Genomic DNA, 14686 nt, shown 5'->3' with positions numbered 1-14686 from the left:
TTGTGCTAATTCATTTTTTAAATTTTATTTTATGCACCTACATGAAAAGGGTGAAATGTAACAGATCTGTACCCTACCCCACATTCACCAGAAAAAGTGCTTATTGGAAGCAGTCCCACAAAGTAGACTAACTTCCTTTAAGTTCACATCCTTTTAAGAGCTGGGATGAGTGGTGGCTGGAATGTGATGAGGTGACTTGACTTTCATCCTAAGTGATGAGTGAAAGTTAACAATGTTGCCAACTTGTGTTCTCAATATGTGGAGTAACTATTCTCATCCTTTCATCCATCAGACTTTGGAATAATAGTAATAGCAACAGCAAGTAAGAGTCCAAGGAGAATAAATTCTTTGAACACTTCTGCTCCCTGCTGTAGTGGGGAACAAAATCTTTATGTGTGAACCTACTGATTGCTGCTATTATAAATTTGTTTTTCCAACTTTTTAATTTCCATCGATGTTGTCTTAGTTCAGATTTTCCTTATTCCTCACCTGAGTTATTGCAAATTGTCTCTCCGACTCAATGCACCATTTCCATTTCATCCTCCAAGTAGACAGAGTTCTTTCTCAAACACTGTGTTTGCATTTCACCCCCCTTCCTGGGAGCATTACAGACTTTGTGGTCTACCTCAACCTACCCCCTCAGACTCATTGCCTCCATTTGCATCATGGATATTAGGGCTCGGCCACTCCAGATGGCTCATCAGTGTTCCTCTCACAGCACTGGATTCATGCCTGGAATGTACCAATTATCGTATTGGATTATTGTTGGTTTTGTAGTTAGTTTTATGGAGTGAGCTTCTTTTTTTTTTTTTTTTTTCATAATCTCTTAATTTAGTCTTATTTTTTTATATAAATTTATTTATTTTATTTATTTATTTTTGGCTGTGTTGGGTCTTCGTTGCTGTGCGTGGCATTTCTCTAGTTGTGGTGACTGGGGGCTACTCTTTGTGGTGCGTGGGCTTCTCATTGCGGTGGCTCCTCTTGTTGCGGAACACGGGCTCTAGGCATGCGGGCTTCAGTAGTTGTGGCACGTGGGCTCAGTAGTTGTGGCTCTTGGGCTCTAGAGCGCAGGCTCAGTACTTGTGGAGCACGGGCTTAGTTGCTCCGCGGCATGTGGGATCTTCCCAGACCTGGGCTCAAACCCGTGTCCCCTGCATTGGCAGGCGGATTCTTAACCACTGCGCCACCAAGGAAGTCCCTGGAGTGAGCTTCTTGAAGACAGAGACTATCTTCTGGGTGTCCCTAGCACTTAAAACAGTTCCTAGCAAGGAATATGCAAGTGTTACAATTATAATGTAATTAAAATTAAATGATTAAGATATACTTTTATGTCTGCTAATTAAGCATAATACTATTAGCATTCTTGCCTAAATGTTATTTTTAAATTTACCAATGAGAGATGCAAAACATGATGCAAAATTGAATTAAGAAAATTCTGTGATATAATATGTATTTTACAATTTTGTAGATTTAAGTTCTGCATAGGTGGGGGCTGCCGCTGCTTCTCCTCTCCGTCCTCCCCCTTCTCCTCCTCCTCCTCCTCCTCTTCCTCCTCCTCCTTCTTCAACTCCTCCTCCTCCTTTCATTTTTTAATTTTTTTGCAGATGTTGAAAATGAGTCCATAAAAGCACATAGATACCTTATCAGCTACTTTTTGCCTGTATAATTCAGGGATGAGAAATGTTCAGCTCACAGACTTGTTATGGCCTTTCAATCTTCTATAGCATTTGAAGCAGGGCTGCTAAGTCAGGTAAAGGGCTACAACAGTTATTCGTACAGAGGTTTTATTGTTGTTGCTGTTCCTATTTGTATATGTTGTTTATTAAACAAGTATTTCCAAGCTACTTTTCTATATCCAGCCCTGTTCTAGACAAAGTGGAATTAGGCCATTCCTCCCTCACAGTCTCGTTTCAAGGGCAATACCAACACAGACCACATGAAAGAATTAAATCACAGATCTGGGTGATGTGTGTTTGAGGGAAAACATATAGTGCAAGTTCATAGAAGACAACACATCTGCAGAGCTGGAATAGTCAGTGGTTGTTTCACGAAGTGCTTGCACCTGAGCTGAACGCCGAAAGTGTGGATGCGGAAACATGAGAAGGAAGAGCTGGAAATTTTAAACATGAGGAGCATCATGGGGCAGGAATTTCAGGATGTCGGGGGCACATTGTACTCTAGAATCAGTGGGAGGTTCACGTAAGAGGGGAAAAGGGCTGAGCTTGGCAGGATACAAAGGCTAGAGCGAGGAACTTGGGACTTCGTCTAGGAGGCATTGGGGAACTTGAAGATTTGGGGAGAGGGAAGTGGTGTGACAGAAGCTCCGTTTGGAAGGGACAAGTGAAAGAGATATTTTGATAATGTAAGATTTGGTGAGTGAATAAAAAAGAGGATGAAAGAAAAGAGTCAAAAATGAACTCTGGGCTGATGTATAGAGAGGTAGAAGAAATATGGGAGAGGGACTCTGTTTGGGGGAAGAAAGATGAGGTTGATTTCAGACTTGCTGAATTTGAAGTGAAGGTGGAGTATCTCAGTAAGCCCTAGAGAGAGGTGAAGATTCGGGACTGAACCCGTTTCGGAGGCCAGAACGAGACACGTTATTTTGGGTGTCATGAGTGTAGAGTGGAGAATGCTTCTCAAGAAGCAACACACTGGTCAAGTTTAAAAGGGGAAGATGAGAGTGGCAAGAGTAGATAGGGTCATCCCTGCCAAACAAGGAGAGCTTGAAGAAGAGGAAAAGAACACAACCCTTAGTGCCTCCTATGGACCTGGCATTGTGTGAGCAACTTCAGGTATACAATCTTATTTCATCCTCATAGCAACCCTGTCACATAGGAATTATGATTACCCCCATTTTACAGATGAATAAAGTGAAGTTTAGCAGGTGAAATAACGTGTCTAAGGGCATACTGCCAGTGCCAGGAGGAATATAATTTAAACTGAGATCCTTCTGACTCCCAAGCTCACATATTTTTTTTTACGGAAATATTGTAAAATGACAGTGAACTGTCAAGAAGAATTGAAAAAAAGGAGTAATGCCATTAACAGCTGCAAGGAGGAGATCATTGTTTAAGATTATAGCTTAAGTACAGTGGGAGGAATGGGTATTGGGTATTTGGGGAGGTTAGAAGGTAATAGGTGGTGTATGAATGGAGGGAGCGATTTTAGGCCACTGAGGACTGGGGCAGCCAATAGGACAGCTCTCCTAGAAAAGCTGAATCAAGGAAGGGAGGGAAGAGTGCAAATCAGTGGAGAAGGAGGAGGTAGTACAGGGCTGAGGGCTCAGAAAAGACATTAAGAAGAGGCAGACCCTGTGAGAAAAGACTGCTTCCACTAAGTTTGGAGGTTAGTGTCACAGTGGAGACCAGAGGGAGGGTAAAGGAAAAAGGTATCAGATAAAGATTTTTTTTTTAATTTCCTTATTTTTTCCTATTTATTTATTTAATTTTTTGGCCGTGCCACACGGTATGTGGGATCTTAGTTCTCCCATCAGGGATCAGGGATCAAACCCAGGCCCCCTGAGTTGGGAGTGCGGAGTCTTAACCACTGGGCCACCAGGGAAGTCCCCTATTTAGTTATTTATTTATTAAAGAATATTTTTTAAATTTAATTTATTTATTTTTGGCTGTGTTGGGTCTTCGTTGCTGCACGCGGGCTTTCTCCACATGCAGCGAGCGGGGGCTACTTTTCATTGCTGTGCATGGGCTTCTCACTGCCGTGGCTTCTCTTGTTGCGGAGCATGGGCTCTAAGCGCGCGGGCTTCAGTAGTTTGTGGCACGCGGGCTCAGTAGTTGTGGCTCATGGGCTCTAGAGCGCAGGCTCAGTAGTTGTGGCGCACGGGCTTAGTTGCTCCGTGGCATGTGGGATCTTCCCGGACCAGGGCTCAAAGCTGTGTCCCCTGCATTGGCAGGCGGATTCTTAACCACTGCGCCACCAGGGAAGCCCAGTTATTTATTTTTAATTGAAGTGTAGTTGATTTACAATGTTGTGTTGGTTTCAGGTGTACAGCAAAGTGATTCAGTTATACATATATATATTCCTTTTCAGATTCTTTTCCCTTATACATTATTACAAAATACTGAGTATAGTTCCCTGTGCTATACAGTGGGTCCTTGTTGGTTATCTGTTTTTTATAAAGTAGTGTGTATATGTTAATCCCAAACTCCTAATTTATCCCTCCCCACCCCCGCCTTTCCCCTTTGGTAACCATAAGTTTGTTTTCTAAAACATAGATTTTTTTAAAGCACTAGTTGTAATGATACCTCCAAAGTTATAACTTACTTGGAAAAAAGCACATAAAAATAGACATGGTGGATACGTGACCTTAATCAATCACTTCCCCTCTTCTGGCCTCAGTTTTCCTGGACGTTGACAGATTAGGATAGAGAAGACAAATGGGTCTCTAAGGACCCTTCCAATACTTAATTTTCGAAGCATCGTGGAATGCGACAGCCTTGATCTGTTCACAGAGAGGGCAATCATATAGCTTTATATATCAAAGGAACTTGTAGGAATAACTAAAATTAGAGATACAAAGGAAATGTTTAGAAATTTAAGTCCTCAATTCAAAATTTCTGCCTTATTAAATCTTATTAAATTTAAATCTTATTAAATTTAAATCTTATTAAAGATTTTCCCCCTTATTAAAAGTTATTAGAATGTCAGTGTGTTATTAACTGTAAACTCTTGAAGGCAAGGACCTCTATCCTATTCTCTGATATGTCCTCAGCATCGAGCATAATGCTTGATACATAATAGCAATTCAGTAAATACATATTAAATGAATGAAAGTTGAATTACAAAATAAAGTGTTGCCAGTAAATAGGCTTCCTGTGCTTTTTCTCCCCCTTGGTCTCCCTTCTCCTCCATGACAATTCAGGGGTGTGTTAATTATGTCAGGATAGTCACTTTTCAATGTATCTGTATCATTTTAATTGTTTTTTTCATTTGGTTACTATGTTGGTTTTTTGTAGAAAGGGAACTATACTTGGTGAATTGACTGACAGTTAATGGAAGTCAGCGTTTTTCAAAATGATCTTTTGTAGAAACTTACAAATTAATTAGTAATCTAGTTTCCCATCTTTTGTCAGTTTAAATTTTACCAAGAATATTGCCTTCATTAAAAGGAATCGTGTTCTATACTATGGAGGGAAAATGATTTAAAGAAAAACAGAAATCTATTCCTGAACAAATTTAGTGATGCTGGTGTAAGAAAAAAAAAAGCCACTAGAAATCATCCCAAATTAGCAATGCTTCCCATCTTAAACACATGATTTCAGTTGTCCATAGCTAGCTAAAGGTTACAAAATGTCACCATAATACCCTTTACTTCCTTATGAGTTCTTGCTTCCCCCCCCCCCCACTCCCAAATATGGTAGATGGAGTTGTAAAAACCCTGAAGTATGACAATATAGTTTATTACACTTTTAGCTAGAAGTATTCTGCCAAAATGAGCTGAGAAATAGAAGAAATGGATTTAAATTTACAGCAGTCCAGTGAGACAGAATATACTTTTTCCAGACCACTCAACCAGCAAGCCACTTTGTAACTTTAATGCTTCGTACATTGGAAAAGTTGCAGTTGTAACAAAATCAACAGAAATATCTCTGGCTAATGTACTTCAATGCGAAGATTGACTGCAGGAATATTTTTCCAAATGTATACTTTTATAGACTTTATACTACTTTCCAGAATATTATCAGTTTTACTTAGTACTACTTTGGGAATTACTGATTCTTATCTCTCTGGTAGGAATTAAAACCAGAGCTGACATTTCACTGTTAGCAGACTCTGTCTTCAGCGATCTGGTGACCTGAAGATACCTGACTCTCTTTCATTACCAAGCTTCAAGTCTGCAGATTGTCATTGGTCTTCCCTTTCCCTGAGATAGAGATTAAGACTATTTGTTTACATGGGATACATGAACATGCTGACTTTAATAAATGGCTGTTTGATTCTTGGATAGAAACTGAAATATTGGGCAAGATAACCAAGTATCCAAAAATTGAATGATCAGTGGAAGCTTTACAGTTATCTTGGGTTTTGAGTCAAGATAGTAAGTAGCATAGCTTATAGAATCAGCCATCCTATGAAAACATGAACATGAAGGAAGATTGATTTTTATTTCTCCTTAAAAGTTTGTTCAGTTTTAAGTATTTGCTTATTTTTTTCAAAATATGCACTCTCACCATATTATTTTGAGTGACCAATTTACTGTGGTATACGAACAAGTTGTGTTGAAAGAGGTTCTCTTGTAATTTGAAATATGAGAGGTAGAGTGAAAAGAATCAAGTGGTAAAAGAGAAGGAAACTGGATGTTTTAACCCAATTTGCTTCTTCCTCTTTGGACTGCTGTTGATTTTATTTTAGCCGTTCTGTTTGCCTGAGCATAGGCAGTGTCACCACTCCTGTTACAATCTTCTGTACTTAGAGAGTTAGAACCACCTATAAATCAGTAGACTGAGTGGAATCTTGGCAGATGAGGTCTCCGTCAGGAAACAAGCATTTTGTTTATATTTAGGCGATTCGAGAACCTGGCCTCTGGGCATTCAGTAAGAAGTCAGGGAAGGGAAGCCACGAAGAACAGAATATTTATTATGAATAGGTGTCACCTTTCTGCACTCAGGGGTTTAATTCCAAACAGCCTGAGAAAAACTAAAGATACTTCTCTTTCTACTTACTTGGCAAGTTTTTTAAGAGAGTGAGCAGCCCAAATCAAAAGAGAAGGAGGACCACAGCAGAGCATGTAAGATGGCAGCTGGCATGCGTGCTTTTTTGGCTCTGTTGAGTAAGGTCTCAGACCCAAAGTCTGAAGAGGTAGTAAGAGGTCATTGTTCACAGTACAGTTGACTTACATTTGGGAAAGTCCTTTGAAACATATATTCATGTCATAAAAGAGGTGTTAAAATCCCAGTATCTTTCAGCCAAGAATGGCACTTGCTTCCATCAGAATCACTCATCAAGTTAAAAAACAAAGCAAACAAACTGAACAAATAAAAATAATTCTTTAGCATCTAAATAGCACTGGCAAAGCTCTGTTGTTTCTTGCAAAACACTGTAAGGTAAAAATAGGAATAAATAGTATTATTTTCTGCTCTTAGAACCTACAGGGGAGAACAATTGTGCTCTAACCTTTCTCTCCTGGATTCTGATAGCCACTTAATCATCTATTATCACCTCTGCTAGAAGGGGATAAAAAGGGTAATAGGAAATCAGCATATTTAGATTTATAGTTCAACTTTTTTCAGTTATCCTTGAAGCCTTTAACATTCATCGCTAAGGATGATTAATAATTAACTTGAGCCATAGAATTAAAGTTTGTACTACTTGATAGGTATAAACCAGTTACGGAGAGCTCCATAATTCCTAAAGAAGCAGGTAGAATAGGGGATTTATCATACACTTCTTACTGATAGTTCTTGAGGTCCTTGACTGTAGAACAAGTTTTCCTATTAAAACAATATGTTGTATATTTCATATCTCTATTAGATCATTAACAGTTTAGCAATTTAGATGTCCACTCAGTAAATGACAAGCTGCCCATCTTCTTTCACTTTTTATTTATCATGGTAAATATATATGTAACAAAATTTTGACATTTTAACCAATTTTTTTTTTAACATCTTTATTGGAGTATAATTGCTTTGCACTGGTGTGTTAGTTTCTGCTTTATAACAAAGTGAATCAGTTATACATATGTTCCCATATCTCTTCCCTCTTGCATCTCCCTCCCTCCCACCCTCCCTATCCCACCCCTCTAGGTGGTCACAAAGCACCGAGCTGATCTCCCTGTGCTATGCGGTTGCTTCCCACTAGCTATCTATTTTACGTTTGGTAGTGTATATATGTCCATGCCACTCTCTCACTTTTAAGTATACAATTCAGCGACATTAATTACATTCACAGTGTTGTGCGACCAACAGCCCTATCTATATCCAAAACTTTTTCATCACCTCAAACAGAAACTCTTTGCCCATTAAACAATTAACACCTCATCACCCATCCCTCAGCCCATGGTTCTCTAGTCTACTTTCTGTGCCTATGAATTTGCCTATTCCAGTTATGTGGGATCATACAATATTTGTCCTTTGGTATATGGCTTTTTTCACTTAGCACAGTGTTTTCAAAGTTCATCCATGTTAGAACATGTATCAAGAACTCCGTTTTTATGGCTGAATAATACTCCATTGCATGTATATAACACATTTTGTTTATCCATTAATCTGTTAATGGACACTTGGGTTGTTTCCACCTTTTGGCTATTGTGAATAACGCTGCAGTGACCATTCAAGTGTTCAAGTATCTTTTTGAATCTCTGTTTTCAATTATTTGGGGTATATATACCTAGGTGTAGAATTGCTGGCATATTTGGTAATTTTGTATTTAACCTTTTGAGGAACTGCCATACTGTTTCCACAGCTACTGTACTTTTTTACATTCTCACCAGCAATGTACAAGGGTCCCAGTTTCCACATCCTCCCTAACACTTGTTACATTCCATATTTTTTTCATTATAGCCATCCTAGTAGGTATGAAGTGATATCTCATTATGGTTTTGATTTGCATTTCCCTGATGACTAATAATGATGAGCATCTTTTCATGTGCTTATTGGACATCGGTATGTCCTTGGAGAAAGGTCTATTCAAGTCCTTTGCCCATTTTTTAGTTGAGCTGTTTGCTTTTTGCCTTTTTATTGTTCTTCTCTCACTTTTTATTTTCTTACACACTTCTTTATATAATCAAAAAGATCATTTCGTTTGAGCCCAGAGAAATGCTTTCTATCTGCCTTTCATTGCCACATATGTGGAATTAAGGTTGAATGCTTCTCATCCTGCTGCCAAAATTAGTACCTGAGAATCTGTCTCTCTTAAAATGAAAGAATTTTTCGACATGATTTGATGCTATGGAATTCCTTGTATTCTCTCCCAAATCGCAGTTTAATGAGCCCACATGTAGGGAATGATTCACTAAGAAGTACTCAGGAAAATAAACATCTGCTTTCCTAGAATGATTTAATTTTAGACCTGGAAGAGACTGTCTCTTTCTCAAACTGGGATCCACAGATTTTTGGGGATCAACAAATATATTCTTGGGCTTAGAGAATTTCAGAATTTAAAAATATTGCATTGGGGGCTTCCCTGGTGGCACAGTGGTTAAGAATCCGCCTGCCAATGCAGGGGACATGGGTTCGAGCCCTGGTCCAGGAATATCCCACATGACGCAGAGCAACTAAGCCCGTGCGCCACAACTACTGAGCCTGCACTCTAGAGCCCATGAGCCACAACTACTGAGCCCGTGTGCCACAACTACTGAAGCTCGCGCGCCTAGAGCCTGTGCTCCGCAACAAGAGAAGCCACTGCAGTGAGAAGCCTGCGCATTGCAACGAAGAGTAATCCCCACTCGCTGCAACTAGAGAAAGCCTGCACACAGCTACGAAGACCCAACACGGCCAAAAATAGATTAAAAAATTATTAAACACACACACATACACACACACACAAAGCATCCCATTGCTTTAAAAAAAAATGTAAAAAGAAATATTGCATTGTTATATCAACAGTAATCTAAAAGGTCTTTATAAAGCCCAGATTTCACAATTTAAGGACATTTTCCTGGTTTCTTACATTAGTTTTCTCAACTTGGGGATAGAGGACCTCTGGGGAGTCTGAGGACACAACCTTGGCAGGTCTTTAAAATTTTTTTCTGCCTTTATTTTCTTATTTTTTATTTTTAAATTTATTTATTTATGGCTGTGTTGGGTCTTCATTTCTGTGCGAGGGCTTTCTCTAGTTGTGGCATGTGGGGGCCACTCTTCATCGCGGTGTGCGGACCTTTCACTGTCGTGGCCTCTCTTGTTGTGGAGCACAGGCTCCAGATGCACAGGCTCAGTAGTTGTGGCTCACAGGCTTAGTTGCTCCGCGGCATGTGGGATCTTCCCAGACCAGGGCTCGAACCTGTGTCCCCTGCATTAGCAGGCAGATTCTCAACCACTGCGCCACCGGGGAAGCCCTTGTTCTGCCTTTAAAATGGACCCACACATTAGTGACGCTTAAGAAACTCTGATCAAATTCAACTCCTCTCCTTTTACAAAGGAGGCCTAGAGAAGTTAACTGACTTCCCAGAATAACACAGCAAGTTAATAAGACCAACCAATACCGAAACTCGAGTCTTTAGTCCGGTTCCTTGTGCTCATATGGGGATGCTGCAGAGATCATGTCTTCATTGGGTTTATAATGTAGTGGGGAAGGCAGACAGTGAGCAAGTGATAACTAAAACGGTGAGTGCTACGAGGGAGGAAAAGGGTAATGAGTTGTTTGGAATGATTCCAGGGTGATTTCACCTGATCTTGGTGTTTGGGGCAGTGATTTTTATGCTGATAATCGAAGAGAGAATAGGAGCCAGCTTAAGAAAGGAGTCAGCTGAGAGAAAAAAACGATGTTACAGAGGAAATTATGTGTGAAGGCTCTGAGTGGAGAAAAGCATAGTTTAACTGGAGAAAAGGACTGGGAAGAGGCTTCAAAGCTAAACAGGGATTATTCAAAGCAGCTTGGATTTCAGACAATCAGGAGTCAATATAGATTTTAAGCAGCGGAGTGACATGTCTGATTTGAACTTTAAGAGGTCAGTCACTCTGGCTAAAGTTGCAGAATTGATTGGAGAGGAGATAAGAGCCGATTTAGGCAGACCAGGTGGGAAGTGATGTGTGAAAGAGATGAGAGTAGTTTGGACTGGGATTGATAGCAGAGAGGGCTGAGAGAAGTGGCTGAATGTACTTACCAGGTAGAATCAGAAGGACGTGGTGACCGACCGGATGTGGGTGTAAGAACAGTCCGTCGTGACTCTCTTTCGTGATTTGGCATGATCAGCTGGGAGACTGGTGGGGCCATTTATGAAGGTAAGGCTCACTGAAGAAAACCAGTTCTGGGGATAGGTGATAGATGCAGTCTTGGACCTGTTGAGTTTGAGTTGCCTATGACATATTTCAATGGACATATCAAATAGGTATTTGTACATAGGCCTGAGGCACACAAGAGGCCACAAGGACAGAGATAGAGATTTGGTCTCAGTATATCCTTGATCTTTGAAGCCTTCTGTAATGAGATTGCTGAGGGGAGAGCGTAGAGAATTGGAAGAATGAAGAGCCTTGAGGGAGAACCAGATTTCTTGGTAGGACCATTGGTATCTCAGGAGCCAAAAAGAAGAGAAACAGTGGAAGAAGGGCCAGGACCCAGGGGTCTGCTCTCTGATGGAAAAGTCAAATGATTAGTTCCACAAAATATCTACCTACCTTACATGCTGAGATAGTTTTATGCTACTAATTTCAAGTTAAACATTTTTCCAATTCTTTTTCCAGAAGGTAGGCATGTGAAATGTTGATGAACTGGGATGTACATTGTTCTCGGTAAATTGAGTTTCTGGTCAACTCCGTCAACCAGAAAGCCCTTTTCATTTCTGGTTATGTAAAATCCTTCTTAAACACAGTAAGCCATTTTTCTGTCTTGGTAATTATTGTGGGATGAAATAAAATTTAAATAGAATTTAGGTAACTCAATGAATTGATGATTCAGGAACTCTTAATGTCTTAGTTTCATTTTGAATAGCAAATAACATTTTACTGAAGATATAGAAAATATTGAAGATTATCTCCAGAAATGCTCTGGAAGCTGCTTTTAAAAACAAATCACTTTTTAACTGCCTTTTTTTCTTAGCATTTGTCCATTTTTTCTAAAGGTATAGGAACAACTTTCAGTACATCAAGAGCTTTTGATAGTTGATGAAAATTATATTGCGTTTATTTTTATGTGGATGTTTATATAATTCTAACCTAGTAGAACCAGGTATATCAGTACATTCCTCAGCGTTGTTAATTTCATCAACATGTGTACTCTTTGATCACTGGCCCCACATGTAATGCAGCTATTTCAGAGTTATTCTGCTGACATTACAGATATGCATATGCGGGCAGTAAAGAGCAATGTGAAAAGTTACATCTATATCAGGTTTGCGTAAACTAAGTCATGAGGCAACTGCCCAGGGGATCTTTCCAGTGGTAATAATACCAAAGTGAATCTTTTAATAAAGTAAAATGCCCATTTTAAAATGTGGTCTGGGGAGAAGGAAACTAATATCTGTGGTAACTCTGTGCCAAGCAGTTCTAAGGGCTTTGCATACATTATTTCTTTCAATCCTCACGACAATTCTGTTTTACAAATGCGGCCACTGGGACTTAAGTACTTTGCTCAATGTTACACCCCAGTACGTGGTGATACTGGGATTCTAATTGAAGTTTATCTCATTTTAAAGCGAGTATTCTTTCCATTTACACCTCTACTCCTCCCTGGAAGTCAGGAGACCTATATTCTAGCTCCTGCCACATCCTCTAACTATGTAACCTTGGATAAGCCACTTACTAGACTCCTATACAGCATGATAATGTTGGCATTCACTCTCTCCCAGACAGACTTTTGCTCTTTCCCCTTGTCTAGAATGCTCCTCACTTCCTGTCCAGGTGTTCATTCATGCATCATTAATCCATTCATCAGTGGGTCAGACAAAAATAGTCTATCCGTACAATAACGGAGGTTCTCTGACATAGCTATGAATAGATATATCCATAGCTTTATAGGCTATAGATACATGGTCACTGTTTTTCAGGAGGCATGCTCTCGTCGTATCTACATCTTGCTCATGTATAAGCCATAGCTGAAATCCCATTTCTTCCATGAACCATCCCATCTTGATACTCTCTTCTGAGCCCCTGTGAAATTGAGTCATTTTTCCATGTATTTGGCAAATCACCAGGTGCTACCTTGTGACACCTCCTCTATCATTGGCTGAAATTCTTACTCACATCATGAATCATTACTTAACTTTTCACCTGTTTGCAGCTTGTTTCTCCAACAAGATATGAATTCCTTAAGGGCAGGCTGAGACTTCTGTGTATTTCCCACAGTGTCTTGTAAATAGCAAAGTTTTTGACTGGGTTCATTCAACAAATGTTTGTTGATTTGGATTAAATTTTTTAAGTTCAGATTTTACTTCCTGGTCAACTGATCTTGGCCAAGTCACGTAGCTTCCTTGAGCCTCAGTTTTCAATAAAATGGAAATAATTCCTACCTCTCAAGATTAAATAAATAATATATGGAAAAATGCTTTGGGTACCTTAAAAGACTATACAAGCCTTACATATTTATTATACTTTGTGGTGAAAAATCACCCTGTCCTGAATTCCTTCATTAGGTCCTTCATGTCCCAACATTTACTTTAACTGTTCACTTGATCTACTTTTATCTCCCTTGTCCTACCATATTGCTCTCTACAGTTTAACATCTTTATTTGCTCCAAGCGTAGTTCTAAACTTTTTCTCCTTTATTTTGGGTATTCCCAAATCTTAGTCTTATTTACGAATGTGGATGTAAATGAACTGTCCTCAGACTACCTTATCTGATGGGTCACAAGGTCCCTCACGCTGAAAAACTGGGAGTAATAGAAATTACTGTTAATTTTCTTTCACGGTAGCTTAATCCATTCACTTGCAGTTTCAGATTGATATAAAGGATTTGTTGTTAGGAGCTTGATATTGAGATTTTTTTAATCTATATTAGAACTTTGTATATTCTCCAAAGTATATGTTAGGACTGGTACCATACAAGCCTGTGTTGCCTTAGGTCATGTTTATGGAACCTTGGCAAATTTAGTAAGAACCCCCAAATACAGTAATTTCAATAGCTAAATCTTGTGATTAAGATTTCCCAAGTGTTAAGAATTTACTGAATTGAGTTATTCTGGTCTTTGCTACTTTTGGTGCTTTGGTTAATTGTAGCCATCAAACCAAACTTTATTTTACTATCTTCATTGAAGTAAGCTTTTTTGAGCATTTAAAAATTATTTTTAATAGGATCATTGTTTCCTCTAGCTTTTCTAGAGTGTGGTTCCTACGTGGGTAATGTCTGTCCATCTCTTGGAAACCTTGAAATAAATACATTGACTACTGTTATTGTTATTTATGTTGAAAGATATTAAAATGAGATTTGTAATCCAAATGGGCATTACTTACTTCACATCTGGTTCCTTGAAAAGTGGCCAGATGCAACAATTCTTAATGCAAGACAGCCTGGGGCACAACCTTTGCAATTCCCACCCTCCTTTGCAAAACAACTGCCCTGTGTGAACCTTTAACATGAAAAAAGAAGAAGAAAAAAGAAACAAAGAAAATTTACTTCACATTTAATTATAAATTTCCAATAAAAGTGTGAATATAATTCCTACATTTAAGAGCTAGCAACCATTGGAAGTGGAAGGCAATGTGAAAATATGGCAGCACTGACCTAGTTTTTAGTTGTCAGGACCAAAGACATCATGAAACCTCTCTCCTCTCTTTAAATCTCCTCACTTTGCTTAATTTTAAAGTGATTATATGTCGTAGTGGCCTGGGACAGTCTCAGTTTATGCCTTTTGCCCTGTTTCACTCTTCAAAGTGCTCCAGTTTGGGCAATTAAATATATGACCATTTTATTGAATCCCTGAGACACTAATCAGGAAGGCTAAGGAGTGGGAATGATGAGAACGAATTAAAGGGACAGTGATCTTCAGGTTGAGGCAGTGCTGAAACCAAAAGGCTGCTGATCAGCATTCTCAGTAACGAAGGTGAAAGCTGAGCTAGAAATTGATTTGTGAACACATTCT

The 14686-nt window shown here is 39.2% G+C and overlaps 1 protein-coding gene across 1 annotated transcript in view; it reads left to right on the top strand.

Moving 5' to 3' along the window:
* PPARG (peroxisome proliferator activated receptor gamma) overlaps positions 1–14686 on the top strand; it is a 126536-nt gene that overhangs the window by 30109 nt on the left and 81741 nt on the right. The gene's annotated exons all lie outside the window — the stretch shown is intronic.

Source organism: Eschrichtius robustus, chromosome 12 (assembly GCF_028021215.1).
Source record: "Eschrichtius robustus isolate mEscRob2 chromosome 12, mEscRob2.pri, whole genome shotgun sequence".
NCBI classification, from domain to species: domain Eukaryota; kingdom Metazoa; phylum Chordata; class Mammalia; order Artiodactyla; family Eschrichtiidae; genus Eschrichtius; species Eschrichtius robustus.
Note: the sequence above shows the minus strand (reverse complement) of the source record. Positions and strands in the feature narration are given on the sequence as shown.